At 35.0% G+C, this 17,349-nt stretch overlaps 1 protein-coding gene across 2 annotated transcripts in view; it reads right to left on the reverse strand.

Annotated features, from left to right (window-relative positions):
• The window catches only part of RAB28 (RAB28, member RAS oncogene family), a gene marked incomplete at its 3' end in the record, with an annotated part of 94,250 nt that overhangs the window by 15,485 nt on the left and 61,416 nt on the right, over positions 1 to 17,349 (reverse strand). The window lies entirely within an intron of this gene.

The raw sequence follows: 17,349 nt of genomic DNA on the forward strand, positions 1-17,349 counted from the left end.
GAGCTGTGGAATTGTGGGCAATTTCTTCAACCTCTTTATGCCTCAGTCTCTAAATCTAAAAGCTGGGAATAACAAATGTATCTATCATATATAGAGTTCTTTGAGAATTAATCCATGTTTACTGCATAAGGACCAGCACATGATAAGTGCTCAAAAAACTGAAGGTTATCATTCCTATTATCTGTATAGCTCCAGGCACATTGATGATACTCAAAAAAGATCTACTTAGTATAATGTGTTTAAACATAGTGATTAATTGCAACATGCACTTACTCAAGCATATCTGGTTTGATAGTTTAATTACTTTAATAATTACAATAGTCCTGTAATCTCTATAAACGTTAATGTTAACACAAATGCATGACTAATATTCTGCTAAAAGATACCAATATTTCATTGTATATTTACTTTATTTACAGCCATGGTTTAATTTCACAAAGATACAGCTCATTTGCTTTCCAAAACTAAAAGTATCCATTTTGAAAGTAGTAATGGGCCAGGATATATTTTCTTGAATAGTCGTAGGTACTTTAAAGCAAAGCACAGTACTCATATCCAATACTGGTTTTATCCAGCACAGTCTAATTTTTTCAAATGTGATCTTTTATTGAACAGTTTCTCTTTTTACAACACTACAGACCCTATAAGGGTGTTCACTCAATGCTGTCAAATTATAAGGCAAATATATTCACAGGATTTAAGGACAACTAGGCTCTTTGAGTCAATATAGGAAAAAAAAACTTAAACTGATTTCCTGAGGAAGGGACCCAACCAACTTGTAAAAACTTGTAAATTTGCAAATCTAGTAAGCCTACATAATAGTGGCAATTGATTATCAACTAAAAAATGCTCTCATACTACATAAAAGGCTTTATTTAAAATTACATTGAAGGTCTTTAGTTTGTAAGCTCAAGAGATCTTTCTCTAGGAAATTTTTGATCTAGTGGGGGATTCCTTAGCCCCATTTATATTGCTTAGCTTGGATAACATGCAGCTTTTTTCTTTTCTGGCCACAAGTTGCTATTCCTTAAACATCACTGAGACTTTATTTACAAGAAGAGGCAAAAAAATGTCCAGATACCACAGGCATCAATTTGTAGAAGACTAAAATACTAAGCTATTAGCTCTGACATTTATACATCTAGTTTATCATAATACTGAAGTTAAAATACTTTCCTAATTCAACAAGAGTAAGAACAAATCATGTCATTAGGAAAATTCCCCAGTGAAATTACTGTCCAGTTAAAAAAAATAAAGTCTGTCATTCAACATGTATGTGCATTTGTCTTTTCTAATGGAAGAGTCTATCATTGTGTCTTTTCTTCCTTTTTTCTACTCTCCCTCCCCCTCAGCCCCGCCCCACAACTCCTCAACTACTTATATAGATAAACTACTATAAGCATTGGGGGATTTACTAGCCAAGCAAAAGTTTTTCTCCTAACAAAGATAACCATGAGAGACTAATACGATCACTGATCAATTGATAAAAAATTATTCAATATACATTTATGGAGTACCTATTATATACCAAGCACTGTGGTAGGCAGTGAGAACCCAAAGATGAAAAAGATACAATCCAGGTCCTAAAAAAATCACCACCAGTATTATGAACATAAAAGACCATGAAGGATCATAAAAGTTATTTTAAATAACCAAGTCTCTGAGAATTAGACAGCAGATATAGGAAAAGCCCTCACAGAGCTTGAGTATAAAGTTTTCCTCTATTGTGTTAGAATTTAGTGAGCAACATTTAAGAGGACTTACTTACTAGAGTACTTCACTCTAAATAATGCAGAAATGTAAATTCTGAAGATGAAATTACAGTGAGATACTGGTAAATTCTTTCATTTCTTCTATCTTTAAAAGCGTCCTTAAAATTATTATCCAGTATTCATCTAACATACATGTGATAACAATCTTACTGCTATGATTTAATTTCCCTTGTGTCCTTCAGTGAACAACATCATTTTGCTAGTTCTTGTATTTTATTTTTGAAAATTGAATTAAAATCTCTTAATAGCATTAATACGTGAACATTTCCCAAATATTCTGAACGACAATTATGAAAACGATATAAAAAATGCCACTAACTAGAGACAACTACTGTTAACATTTTGGTGTATATACTTCCAATATCTAAGCAACTGAAGGACAAAGGCATTAACATTGTAACATGCAACTTCTTTTAGCTCAACCATACTACACCCTGCTTAAAGTATGCTTAACAATTTCAATGGATAACCACTTTATTGATCATTCATTCATTCATTCAACAAATATTTGAGTGCCTACTATGGCCAGGCACTGTCCTAGGGGCTGCAGATACAATGAACTGACATTTTAATGAAAAGAGACGAACAAGTAAATTACAGTGTATGGCAAATGCTGATATATCTTATGAACAAAATAAATAAAGGGTACATGAGAGGAATTACTATTTCAAACAGGTAGGTCAAAGACCTTAAGAAAGCTAAGAACAAGGAAATCCAGGGAAAATCCTTCCAAGCAGAGGGAACTGCAGTGAAAAAGGCCCTAAAGGAAGATTACACTTAGTAGATTCAAAGAAAAGCCAGGAGGCCAGAGTGGCTGAAAAGAGTTAGCAAGAGAGGGAAACAGCAGGAAATGAAGTTTAAAAAGCCAGGAACCATACAGGTCACTGTAAGAGAGATGGGAAGCTATTGGGGGGTTGTAAGGAAAAAGAAAAAAAAGACGTAACCTGACTTACATTTTAAAAGGTTCAGGCTGGGGCTTCCCTGGTGGCGCAGTGGTTGAGAGTCCACCTGCCGAAGCAGGGGACACGGGTTCGTGCCCCGGTCCGGGAAGATCCCACATGCCGCGGAGTGGCTAGGCCCGTGAGCCATGGCCGCTGAGCCTGCGCGTCCAGAGCCTGTGCTCCGCAACGGGAGAGGCCACAACAGTGAGAAGCCCGCGCACCGCAAAAAAAAAAAAAAAGGTTCGGGCTTCTGTGATGAGAATAAACCGTAGTCAAATGTAAAGCAGAGAAGCCATCGAGGGGGCTATAATAAAAATCTAGGAAAGAGAAGATGGTAGTTTGGACAAGAGTAGGAGCAACAGAGATGGTAAAAAGTGGGGCAAATTCTCAATATATTTTTGGAATAAAAAGTGAATAAGAAATGCTAATGGATTTGACATGGGATGAACAAGATAAAGAGAAATCACTTGAAGATAGTTAACTTGAATTTTAAATGAGACAGTATATTGTAGGTTTTGTTCCAGGTACACTCAGCTGCAATGGATGGAGGTACTGAGCAGATGAAGATTTGCATTTAAGTAGAGCTGGGGTTTTCTCCATCATGTACAATTACTGAAAAGAAGGGCAAGTAATTGAAGATAATAAATGTAAGGGAGTGATTATATTTATAGACCATGGAACTTAAGTTGGTAGGAGGGGGGTTCAGGAAAACGAAAAATTGGTAAGATCAACTGATGTTAAGGTCTTATGTGGGTTTAAAAATTACTGGAATTGGGTTACCAAAGGATGTGAGGTGGAAAGACAGGAAATAATAGACTGGGATACATGAAACTGATAATTGATATTATGAAGAGGGTCTGGAAACTAATATTGACTAGGTCTTCAGAACAACTATGTTAGTGTAGGTGGGTGGCAAGATTATGGCAGATGAAGAATTCAAGGAACTGAGAGACCAAAGTATTAGAAGGATAATCTGTATGTGTACCAAAATTACCAAGAATCATGATAGCAATAGTAGTGGAGTGACTGTGACCCAAAGCCAAAATCTTTAAGAAATTCAACACAGTGATTCAGGGGTTTGCTGATAACTCCAACAAATATAAGTAGGAGGAGGTATAATCATATGGCTTGATATTCAAATCTAAGGGTTTTTAGGGAAGATGAAGGAGAATGTTCTGGAAAGAGCAATATGAAACAAGAAGGTAACTACCAGTTACCACTACTCCAGTACTAGCGATAAAGTAGATATAGAAGGGGACGTCAACATTTGAAAGAGCTTCAGGGGACAGCAGCACTGTCATTATGGGAGAGCTAAGTGACAGAAGTAGTTTGAAAACTTTTGTCAAGAAAGATGTTGAGAATATGTACAAGAATTTTATCGATACCTTATTTGTAAGTTCCTGAAGGCCCAATGGAAGGATCTCAGAAGTTAAGAAAGAACAGAAACTGGGGTCTGAAAAGTGAAGGACAGAACTGTATAGGATAAGAATGCAGGAGGTAAATCAACTACATCAATGTCAAAGGCTTTCTTGTGTAGCTGACATAAATGGGGATAAAAAACCATGAAGATGAAAAAATTCTAAGACTGTGTTAGACAGACAGGAAAATCCAAATATTTCACTGTCAAACAGAACTGTGCAAAAAAAAAAAAAAAAAGAATCACTTAGCTCACTTACCCTGACCTGGAAGGAAAGAAAATAAGTTATCAAGATACTAAGTCTATCTGCCATGTTCTTAAAATCACATGGTACGTGAAATAGGAGTCTTAAGAAAATCCAATTAACTTTGCCTAACAAGAATAATTTTTATAACAACTTGGAAAGCTGTTTGAAAGAGTAATATGTACAATTTTTAGTTTAATAAATTTAAAAAATACAAATTACAGTATTTCATATTTTATAATTTAGGTTTACAGCAAGGAAGAGATACTAACAAAAGCGCATTTCAGGGATTCATGGAATATTAACAATCCACTAAGAAGTAACATTTTCTCAGAAATGTAACTAATAATATTTTACAGAACGTTAGACCACCTTAAAAGGACTTTTATAATGTTTCACATAAACCTGTGAAAACATTATTCAATCTCAGTATGTAAAGAAATGCAACTGAAAAAAATGAAGTACTGAGTTCACCTTTCAAAATGAAAAAAGAGAGAGAGAGAGAGAGAAGACACCCGGTGTCTTTCTGAAAAGCGACTCAAAAATGTGTGTTGAGCTTTACAAACATTTCTACTCTATGACCAAGTAATACAATTTGGAAGAGTTTATCTTGAGGAACACATTAGGGATGTATAATAAGAATTATAAATTAAGATATTCACCACAGTCATTTGTAATATAAAAAATATTGGAAGCAATGTAAATGTCCCAGAATAGAAATACAGTTAAACTATGATACAACCCCACAATACAATACTCTTTGGCCATTAAAAATTACAAACTTAAAAGGAATTCCCTGGCGGTCCAGTGGTTAGGACTCGGCACTTTCACTGCCATGGCCCGGGTTCAATCCCTGGTTGGAGAACTAAGATTCTGCAAGCTGCATGGTCTGGCCAAAAAACAAACAAACAAACAAACAAATCATGACTAGTAAGTGAGGTCTTGGGGATGATTGTTTTGTATTTGATACCAAAGACAAAGGCAAATAATCAAAAATAAACAGTGGGACCACACCAAATTAAAAAGCTTTCAACAAAGAAAACCATCAACAAAATGAAAAGGCAACCTATGGAATGGAAGAAAATATTTGCAAATCATATACCTGATAAGAGATTAATATCCAAAATATATAAAGGATTCATACAACTCAATAGTTGTATGAAACAAACAACTCGACTAAAAATGGGCAGAGGAACTGAATAGATATTTTTCAAAAGAAGACATACAAATGGCCTACAGGTATGTGAAGAGATGCTCAACATCACTAATAATCAGGGAAACGCAAATCAAAACCACAATGAACTACCACCTCACACCTGTTAGAATGACTATCATGAAAAATACAAGAGATACCAAATGTTGGTAAGGATGTGGAGAAAAGGGAACACTTTTGCACTGTGGGTGGGAATGTAAATTGGTATAGCCACTATGGAAATCAGTATGAAGCTTCCTCAAAAAACTAAAAACAGAACTACCATATGATCTAGCACTCTTACTTCTAGGTATATAACCAAAGGAAATAAAAACAGAATCTCAATGAGATATCTGCACTCCCACATTTATTTCATCATTATTCACAATAGCCAAGACACGGAAGCAACCTAAGTGTCTGTCAACAGATGAATGAATAAAGAAGATGTGATACATACACATATATAACAATGGAATATTATTCAGCCATGAGAAAGAAGGAAATCCTTCCATTTGTGACAACATGCATGCAACCTAAGGGCAATATGTTAAGTCAGATAGAGAAAGACAAGTACTGTATGATATCACTTACATATGGAATCTAAAAAAGCCAAACTCACAGAAACAGAGAGTAGAATGGTGGTTATCAAGGGCTAAGGGTTAGGGGAAATGAGATGTGAGTCAAAGGGTACAAACTTCCAATTATAGGATGAATAAGTTCTACGATTCTAATGTACACATAGTGATTACAGTTAACAATACTGTATTATATACTTGAAAGTTGCTAAGAGAGTAAATCTTAAATGTTCTCACCACAAAAATGTTAATTATATGAGTTGATGATGGTAGCAATCATTATGCAATATATGTGTATCAAATCAATGCACTGTATACCTTAAACTTACATCATGTTATATGCCAGTTATATCTCAATAAAGCTTGGAGAAAGGCTATCAAGTGAAATACACAATAGTACAGGATGTTAAAGAGTATAAAATTGCATATAATAAAACTCCTACTCTGTAAACATACTATATATGTATATATGTGCATTAATAGATGGCAAGAAAAATACACTCAAATTTTTAATAAATTTGTAAAAATTAAAGTTGAGAAAAATAAAATTTTTGAATGACAGATTTTGTTTTGGACTATTCTTTCAAGGATGTTTGTATGGCAACTTACAAAGAGAGAGTGTCTTCCTCAGGAATAAAGTGTAAGTTTGTTCGTCATCTGGTATAATAAAGATAATATATCTCTCCAGAGCAAAGTTCAGAGATTTACTTGGAGACCATTATAAAAGAGATAGGTTTCCTAAGTTCAGGATTCCTCAGCTGTGAGACAAACCACTAGATACAGATCATCTGTGTGGGTCCTCTCACACCGTCCTAGCAGAACCAACCCAAACATGGAGCTCATCCTACTTGCTATGCTGGGAGTAATAAATTCCTTTATCTCTGATCCAGGAGCCTCATGCCTTCTGCCAGTATCCATGGCAGTAGCAGGCTAACTTGTTAGTTTCTAAGTAGGGTAAAATCTCAGATCCTTCACTATTTTTGACAAAAAGAAGAGTAGAACAGACACATAAGTATAAGATGAGCAGACTGGATAGCTGTTCATAACCTATACTACATTTTCCAGTATGACTTGCAGTTAGCTGTGGCCATAAGACTAACTTCTGACCAAAGTAATGAATAAATGATATGCAACACTACTAGGCTTGACCCACAAAAACCTTCCATGTATGGTAGTCCTTACTCTCCTTTTTCATGGTAGCCCATGAAACCAACTGTTGAAGATAGCAGTTCCAGAAAATGGAAGGAGTTTGGGTTCCTGAAAGGGAGATGAGCCACTGATAAGCAGTACCTGGTTTTGGTCTTTATGTAAATAAGAAATAAATTTCTATTGTGCTAAGATATTGAAACTTTAGGGACTGTCTGTTTATAGCATCTAGCATTACCGTAACTAATATAGATTGCCTTAACTAATATAAAATAATATAGATTTTTATCTTTCTTGTTAACAATAAACCTCTCCCTGAGTATATACTGGGTCTTGAGTTATTAAAAATGATAACATTAAGTTATAACTAGCAAGATAATAAAATCTAAGCATTACAATTGTCTCTGAGATTTTGGTTATGTCATATTCAATTAAATAGTTAAAAATTACATTAAACAATTATAAATTGAGAGGCATTTGCATTTTTAGTTACCAGGGAGATAAAAACAAACAAAACACAAACCACTGGAGAAACTTTCTTTCTTCCACCATTAAATGGCTCAAGTAATAAATGGAAAACAGTATGAAAACAAAAATGCATTCTCCTTTGTTAATACATTTTGCTGGAAAATATAAAATGCCTGAACAATAATCAAGTCATGACCAATCTTGTTCCATCCATATCCTTACTCTTAGATTACTTTAAAGCAAATCAAACATCATTTCATCCATAAATATTTTAGTATGATATACTCTTAAAACACTTTGTTTTGGTTTTATTGAGGTATAAAACTTTGATTTAGAAGCAACAAATTAGAATTCTGAATCTAAAGCTGTCACTTTCATCCTTCATTTGGTCCTGCTGATTCCAATAGAACATTAATTCCCTAAATTGATGTGATGGTTCAAAATTTACTTACTTGGATAACTTTCAGGATAAAGTGGCCTGTATATTAGGACACAGAAACAGATTTTGATGAGTAATAGAAAGTAAATGATGTTTAATAAACAATACATGATTCTGATAAAAAATGACACTATGTCAAATATCATCATAAAGAAAGTGTCATTAGAGCAATTTTTTCATATCCCAATAAATTATCTTTGTTAGTATTTTACTATCTAGGGTGGTAGCTTATATACAAACTCTAGTCTCATACAAGAAATAACTTTTCTGAATTTCTCAGTTGTCTGCATTATGGCAAATGCAGAAGAAACAATGGTTCCTCAATAATTCACTGATTTATTTGGAAAGGAAGTAGGACATGGTAGCAAAGAATGCAATCTCCAGAGCCAAAATGCCTGGGCTTGATGCCTTGTTACTGTTTGTGGAACCCTGAGCAATCAATCTCTCTCAGTTTTCTCATCTATAAAATGGGGACAATAATAGTACCTCATAATGTTATTGTAATAGATAAAATAACTAAATACATATAAAGCACACAGAATAATGACTGAAACATAGTAAGGTAACATAGTATGTGACTGGCACATACTCAACAAGTATTAGTGTTATTGTCATTTGTCTATCCATTTATTCATTCATGAACTATTTATCCAGGGCCTTCTAAGTGCTAACTGCTAGGAAGGCTGAGAGGAGCACATGTAGAAAAATATTATACAGTGAAATTCTAAGACCAAGAGAACAACAGTGGTCTGTATAAGACAAGGTACAACAGGAGTAAAAGGGAAAGGAAATTTATAGAACTGCTTGGGGGTCAAGAAAGATCTCACAGAGAAGATGATGCTTCAGCTAACTCCTGAAGGATGAGGAAAAGTCAGGCAGACAACCTTGGAGACAGGGTAGATGGACATTCTTTGCCAAAGGAATGTGTGCAAAAGCATCTGAAAGAACCTGGCTTCCAAGAGATGATGAAATCAGCAGGGATGTGCAGGAGGGTCTTGTATGGGATGATGAGAAGTTCATATGCATGTAGGTAACTTATACACCGATTCAGTTTTCACCCAGCTTACCTCACATATTTCAGTCCACCTGAGCAAAAATATAAGCACAAGAAGGAAATCCTACAGGTGATATATACTGGAAAGGTTTCAACTTTCCCCTGCTGGATTGAAAGCACTTCCATTAACTACACAGTGACAACTTTTGTTTCTAAATTCAGACACTATTCAAAAGAAAATTACAAATGTTAAAAAATGTTGCACTCCTATAGATTTCAGGAATATGACATTTTTTTTCTGTTCAGGCATCTTGTATACATAAATAGTTGCCATTATCTATATCATAACTTTAAAAACAGAAGATGGCAAGTTTTATACTTATACACATGCAGCTGATTATTCTTTCTCCCAAAAGTCATTACAGTCATTACATTGCATATTAATCAACCTAAAGATGATTCAGATTAACTGTGTAGTTGCAAAAATCACAGCCTCCCCAAAAAAAAAGTTCATGTACTTCTTCAAAAGAAGTAAAATAACACCTTAAAATTCATTTATTAAATGTAAACACTTATTATATGTCAAGTATTGTGCTAAGCATAAGCAATAAATTAGAGAACAGACACTATCCTTACTCTCACATTCATGAGGGAGAAAGACTGATAAACAAGTGAACACATAAATAAACAAGTCAATGTAACAATTATAATCAGAAATTGCCGGGGGGTTGGGGGGATTGTTGTTGAGCAGGTGGAGAGTAAGAGAGTGACAGGAAACAAGATAGAAATTATGACAACTTTATACAGTAGCTCTGAAAGACCTCTTTGATCTGAAATCTGAAAGATGAGAATAAGCCAACCAAGTTAAGAGGAAGTTGGAAGAGAAAAATGGTTCTGTCACTGGAACAACTAGGATGCAATCTAGAAGAGGAAAATGACTGAGTGCAATTGAGGAAAACAAAGAAACATAATGAGCAAGAGTGGGGATGTGCAGAATAACATGAGGATATCACTGAAACACAGCAATGCAAAGCCATTGGAGGCTTGTAAGCAGGGGCACAATGTGATCTTTGCATTTTGAAAAAAATTACTCTGGCTATTACGAGGAGAAAGAATCCAGAAGGGTAAAACAGATGCAAAGAAACCACTTTAGGAGACCTCTGAAGCAACTTAAAGTCTGTTTCAAAATTTACATAACACTTTGGGCCCTCATAACAATCTTGACAAATAGGTAAAGCATTAATCTAACTTCACACACAAAAAACCTGAGGCTCAGAGTGACTTAACCGAAGTCCCACTGCTAGTCACCTGTAGCACCAGAATTAGAACCAAGCCATCTGGTTCCAAATCCAGTTAGTGTCTCACAAAGAAGAAGGAACATCAGCTTTGGGGATGGCCACTTAATGGTCTTTTATTTAGAGTTTTAATTAAAAGAATAAAGACATACAAACTTTAAATGCTCATTATTATAAAAGAGTGAACTATTATATACCTGGTTATTGCTTACTGGTACTTTAAAAGCATTTATTAATAACAGTAAATCATAAAACTGAGCCCATCAGCATTATAAAATAAGATACTCTGCCTTAGCACTTGATTACATAAAGTCCTTTACAAAGTACTTGCAGCTGTACATACAAATTGTGAAATTACATAATGTTTAAAAATGATCCATCATGATTAGCCCACACGACAAGTAAAATACCCTTAATAATTTATTAAATTTGATTTACATGTGCTTAAAATTATGTATATATTTTGACTTCTAAAATACACACACTAATGCTAATAAGCCAAGTACATGACAACATCTCTTTTTAAGTCCTATTTTTTTTATAAGTCCTATTTGTTTACTGGCATCAAGGCATCCATATTCAGGATCTCCACTCTATCTACTTATAGGATTACTGGTATAATGAACAGAATAGTCTTCCAATATACAGTACCAAATGTAATAAATAGCTTAAAAACTATATATCAAATGTATAATAATCAGAGCTACTGATCAAACTAAACAGAAAATTTTAAATTAAGTAAAATTTTTAAATTCTGAAAAACATTATGATAGTTTCTATATTATTTTTATATTGGCTTAAGAGTTTACAATATTCCTGTCTTCCTAAATATTCACTTTTCAACATGCTATAAGAATATATTCTATAATGAATATGACTTTTTCATTCAAACTAGAATGTATTACTTCCTATTTTTTTAAAAAAGGAAAGTATTCTATGATGCTAATTTATTATATTATTGTCTATACCCTGTCAATGGAAAGCATTAAAAGTATAAACTATTTAGGCTTCTTAGTCCATATATGGCAAACACAGAATATTCTCTGTGAAATTACTGTAAAATACGTTGCTGCCTAACTTAAAGAAGCAAAATACAAATATAGCACTTGTACAGATTTTCACAGTAATTTTTAGGTTATCAAGGAAACATCTAGAGTGTTGATCTGGTTATACTCAATTCAAACAAACTACTTGTCACATTAACTACCTCCAGGAAGTTACTCCAAACACAAAATAAACTGTTTATGCCCCTACTCAGATAGATAACATGACAGATTGTTATTAGTTGAAGACAGATGAAATACATTAATTTGATTGTGAGCATATGTTTAATTTTACCCTGCCATGTACACTCTCTAATGCTGTCTTTCTATGATGACATAGTAAATCATACTGTATTAGAAGAATTGCTAATGCAAGAAAATAAAAAATTACCAGAACTTGACTTCGACTTTGTAGATTCTTAAACCAAACTTCTTAAAAAAACACAACTGCCTGAAAATCACTGGGTTCCACAAACACATAAAGAAAAAAGGTGTCATCAAAGAAACTAATTTCTATTATAAATCTAAAAACCTCAATGCAGTTTAACATTTTTCCTATATACTACTTTTTATATTGCTTTGTGAAATGCTTCTTCCCTCCTTTTCCCATTTTGTTTTTAGTGTTTATCTTGTTAATGTGTTTAAGTGTTTTCTATAAGAAGGACATTTGCTATATTTGTTCCAACATTTGTTTCCCTCAGGTTAGGATTTTCCTTTTCATGATGCTTTACATAGAAATTAAGATTTTATGAAATCAAATACACTTAGAAAATAAGCTCATTATTATTTAAGCTGCACTTACTTGGTTCTTCTGTTATAAGCAGCTGAAAACAAAAACAAATAAACGAAAAAGCACATAACACAATAGCCACTCAAAAGTACTTGTTGAATAAAGAAAAACATTTTTAGGCTCTTAAAAGAAATACAAAATATCAAAGGTGTCTAAAATAATATATATCCTTCATTTTACAGGAACACTATACAGGACTGAAAAATTAATGAGTTAGAGTCTCACACCACAATAAGAATGAATATCCCAAATGTTTTGAGCAAACGAAGAAAGACATTAAGGAATACACATAAATTATAGCATTCATAGGAAATTTTGTTTGTTTATTTTTAATTTTTGGCTGCATTGGGTCTTCGTTGCTGCACGCAGCATTTCTCTAGTTGTGGCACGTGGGCTTCTCATTGTGGTGGCTTCTCGTTGTGGAGCACAGGCTCTAGGTGCACAGGCTTCAGTAGTTGCAGCATGTGGGCTCCGTAGTTGCAGTGCGTGGGCTCAGCAGCTGTGGCTCGAGTACTCTAGGGCATGCAGGCTTCAGTAGTTGTGGCACACAGGCTCAGTAGTTGTGGCTCGCGGGCTCTAGAGCACAGGCTCAGTAGTTATGGTGCACAGGCTTAGTTGTTCTGTGGCATGTGGGATCTTTCCGGACTAGGGATCAAACCCATGTCCCCTGCATTGGCAGGCAGATTCTTAACCACTGTGCCACCAGGGAAGTCCCCATAGGAAATTTTAAAATGACAAAATTTACTATTACTTTGTAAAGCATACACAGATGATAAACTAAAAAGAACAGCAAGGAAAAGATCAGGACAAAGGATAGTAGTTAACTCTAAAGGTAGAGAGAGAGTTGATAAAGGTGCCTGGTTGGCCTCTGGCATGCTTGCCAATGCTCTATTTCCTGACCTAGAAATAGCTATTCTTTATACATAAACTTTACATACTTTTCTGTGTGTATATCTCACTATATTAAAAATTACTAATAAAATAATAATATGACAATCTTCTCTTTAAATCAAATTTTTCATATAATCATAAAGAAGGGTCACTGTCATAAAAATATTCATGGTTTTCATAATCTTTCCCAAGGATCTCTAATAACCCCTTATTATCAAATCATACTCCTTTGACCTACCTATATATGTCATGAATCTTGTGGATTTTCTCTTTATTTATCACCTGACTCTAACAGATCCTCATCTGTTAATTACTTTTGCTTCTAGTAATTCTCCAACACTTTTATATTCTCTATATTGCTATAAGATTTACCTAATCACTTTTCATTGTATTTCTATTGTATAGTTATATACATATCTACAAACAAACCTATAAGGATTCTTAGGGGATAATGATGAGTACCATTAACTCTGTAGAGTCACCAGAACAACACCAACAGCAGCCAGTGTCGAAAGGGCAAAAAGGAGAGTATGTAAAAATTCATATTATTTCAACTGATTTAGTACCATTAATTACCTAAATTCCCTCTGGTGGTAGAAAATGACCAACTACCTCTCCTCTAACTTCAGGATAAAATGTAATAATAGATCTAAATGAGGACATAACACCATGGGGTAGGTAAATCTTTCTATATTTGTGACTGTCTATAACTTTTATTGCTTACTGACGTTTCTTATTTTGATTCATGTTTTGGGCAGTCTCCACAGGAATTCTTATTAGAGAATTTCATACTGGCTTAGTACAACATAGGTTTATTTGCAAAGTCTGCACGATAGATGAGTAAATAGTATAATAAGGTCCCAGTTCACTTATGCCTTTCATACATAGATTTGTATGAAAAAAAGAAGTGTATTTGTCTTCCCTAGACACCAGTATACCCTGGGATTGTAGAAGGAACAGAAGCTATAGTAAGAACGGCTTCAATTGGCAATTATATTATGGTTATTTATTATTTTTTATATTTTCCTCTCTTTTCTAATTGCCCTCAATGACCATAAACTAGATCCACTGGGAGAGGCAGAATGATAAAACATGATTTTAAATAACAACAAAAAGTAAATAATAAAGACAAAACTGCCCAGTAACAATAGAATTCAGAGTAACAAGAATAGCTAACATTTATCCAGCACCACACTGTTTTATAGGCACTTTACACATATTAAATCATTTAATACTCACAACAACCATCATTTGACAGATGAAAAAACTAAAGTATAGAGAGGATAAATGACTTTTGTAAGGATACACATCTAGCAAGGGGTGGAGCCAGAACTCAAACCCCAGGCAGGCCAGCTCCAGAGTCTGCATTCTCAACTCTGACACACATGACATTGTTTCATGCATGTCATCCCAAATGGAAAATATCATTCACTTTCACTGCCATATGAAATATCTTTGTATGAACACACCACAATTTATACAACTTTTCTCCAACTGACAGACGCTCAAATTGTTTCCAATTGTTATTATCAACAATGAAGCACCATGACTACTCTTAGTATATGCCGCCTGATACATATGTATAGCAATCTGTTTAAGATATAAAACTGTTGAACTGTAGGGTCTATGAATGTTCAACCTTACAGAATGCCAAATTATTTTCAAAGTAGTTTATCAATTTATAATCCATCCACAGTGAATATAAATTCCTGTAGATTCACATTATGTCTCTGTAACTTCTTAGCTTTTTTGATTTATACCTTATTACTTACCTGTGGTCTATTTTTTTTAAAACATCTTTATTGGCATATAATTGCTTTACAATGGTGTGTTAGTTTCTGCTGTACAAAAAGTGAATCAGCTATACATATACATATATCCCCATATCTCCTCCCTCTTATGCCTCCCTCCCATCCTCCCTACCCCACCCCTCTAGGTGGTCACAAAGCACCGAGCTGATCTCCCTGTGCTACACGGCTGCTTCACACTAGCTATGCATTTTACATTTGGTACTGTATATATGTCAATGCCACTCTCTCACTTCATCCCAGCTTCTTGTTCTCCTTCCCCATGTCCTCAAGTCCATTCTCTACGTCTGCATCTTTAATCCTGTCCTGCCCCTAGGTTCATCAGAACCATTTTTTTTCTAGGTTCCATATATATGTGTTAGCAAACAGTATTTGGGTTTTTTTTAAATAAATTTATTTCTTTTATTTATTTATTTTTGGCTGCGTTGGGTCTCCGTTACTGTGCACGGGCTTTCCTAGTTGCGGGAGGGGGGTGCTACTCTTCGTTGAGGTGTGCGGGCTTCTCATCACGGTGGCTTCTCTTGTTGCAGAGCATGGGCTCTGGGCGCACAGGCTTCAGTAGCTGTAGCATGCAGGCGTAGTAGTTGTGGCTTGCGGGTGCAGGCTCAGTAGCTGTGGCACGTGGGCTTAGTTGCTCTGCAGCATGTGGGATCTTCCCGGGCCAGGGCTCAAACCCGTGTCCTGTGTTGGCAGGCGGATTCTCAACCACTGTTATCACCAGGGAAGCCCATGTTTTTCTCCTTCTGACTTACTTCATGCTGTATGACAGATTCTAGGTCCATCCACCTCACTATAAATAACTTGATTTTGTTTCTTTTCATGGCTGAGTAATATTCCATTGTATATATGTGCCACATCTTCCTTATCCATTCATCTGTTTATGGACACTTAGGTTGCTTCCATGTCCTGGCTATTGTAAATAGTGCTGCAATGAACATTGTGGTACATGTCTCTTTTTGAATTATGGTTTTCTCAGGGTATATGCCCAGTAGTGGGATTGCTGGGTTGTATGGTAGTTCTATTTGTAGTTTTTTAAGGAACCTCCATACTGTTCTCCATAGTGGCTGTATTAATTTACATTCCCACCAACAGTGCAAGAGGGTTCCCTTTTCTCCAAACTCTCTCCAGCAATTATTGTTTGTAGATTTTTTGATGATGGCCACTCTGACCTGTGTGAGGTGATACCTCACTGTGGTTCTGATTTGCATTTCTCTAATGATTAGTGATGTTGAGCATCCTTTCATATGTCTGTTGGCGACTGTGTATCTTCTTTGAAGAAATGTCTAATTAGTTCTTCTGCCCATTTCTGCATTGGGTTGCTTTTTTTTTTTTTTTTTTTGATATTGATCTGCATCAGCTGCTTGTGTATTCTGCAGATTAATCCTTTGTCAGTTGCTTCCTCTGCAAATCTTTTCTCCCATTCTGAGGGTTGTGTTTTCATCTTGGTTATGGTTTCCTTTGCAGTGCAAAAGCTTTTAAGTTTCATTAGGTCCCATTTCTTTATTTTTGTTTTTATTTCCATTTCTCTAAGAGGTGGGTCAAAAAGGATCTTGCTGTGATTTATGCCACAGAGTGTTCTGCCCCTGTTTTCCTCTAAGAGTTCTATAATGTCTGGCCTTACAATTTAGGTCTTTAATCCATTTTGAGTTTATTTTTCTGTATGGTGTTAGGGAGTGTTCTAATTTCATTCTTTTACATGTAGCTGTCCAGTGTTCCCAGCACCACTTATTGAAGAGGCTGTCTTTTCTCCATTGTATATTCTCCCCTCCTTTATCAAAAATAAGGTGACCATAGGTGCGTGGGTTTATCTCTTGGCTTTCTATCCTGTTCCATTGACCTATATTTCTGTTTTTGTGCCAGTATCATATTGTCTTGATTACTGTAGCTTTGTAGTATAGCAGGAAGTTCGGGAGCCTGACTCCTCCAGCTCCGTTTTTCTTTCTCAAGATTGCTTTGGCTATTGGGGTCCTTTGTGTTTCCATACAAATTGTAAAATTTTTTGTTCTAGTTCTGTGAAAAGTGCCATTGGTAATTTGATAGGGATTGCACTGAATCTGCAGATTGCTTTGGATAGAATAGTCATTTTCACAATATTGATTCTTCCAATCCAAGAACATGGTGTATCTCTCCATCTGTTTTTGTCATCTTTGTTTTCTTTCATCAGTGTCTTATAGTTTTCTGCATACAGGTCTTTTGTCTCCTTAGGTAGGTTTATTCTTAGGTATTTTATTCTTTTTGTTGCAATGGTAAATGGGAGTGTTTCCTTAATTTCTCTTTCAGTTTTTTGTCGTTAGTGTATAGGAATGCAAGATATTTCTGTGCATTAATTTTGTA

Source organism: Hyperoodon ampullatus (assembly GCF_949752795.1).
Source record: "Hyperoodon ampullatus genome assembly, chromosome: 1".
In the NCBI taxonomy this organism is placed as follows: domain Eukaryota; kingdom Metazoa; phylum Chordata; class Mammalia; order Artiodactyla; family Ziphiidae; genus Hyperoodon; species Hyperoodon ampullatus.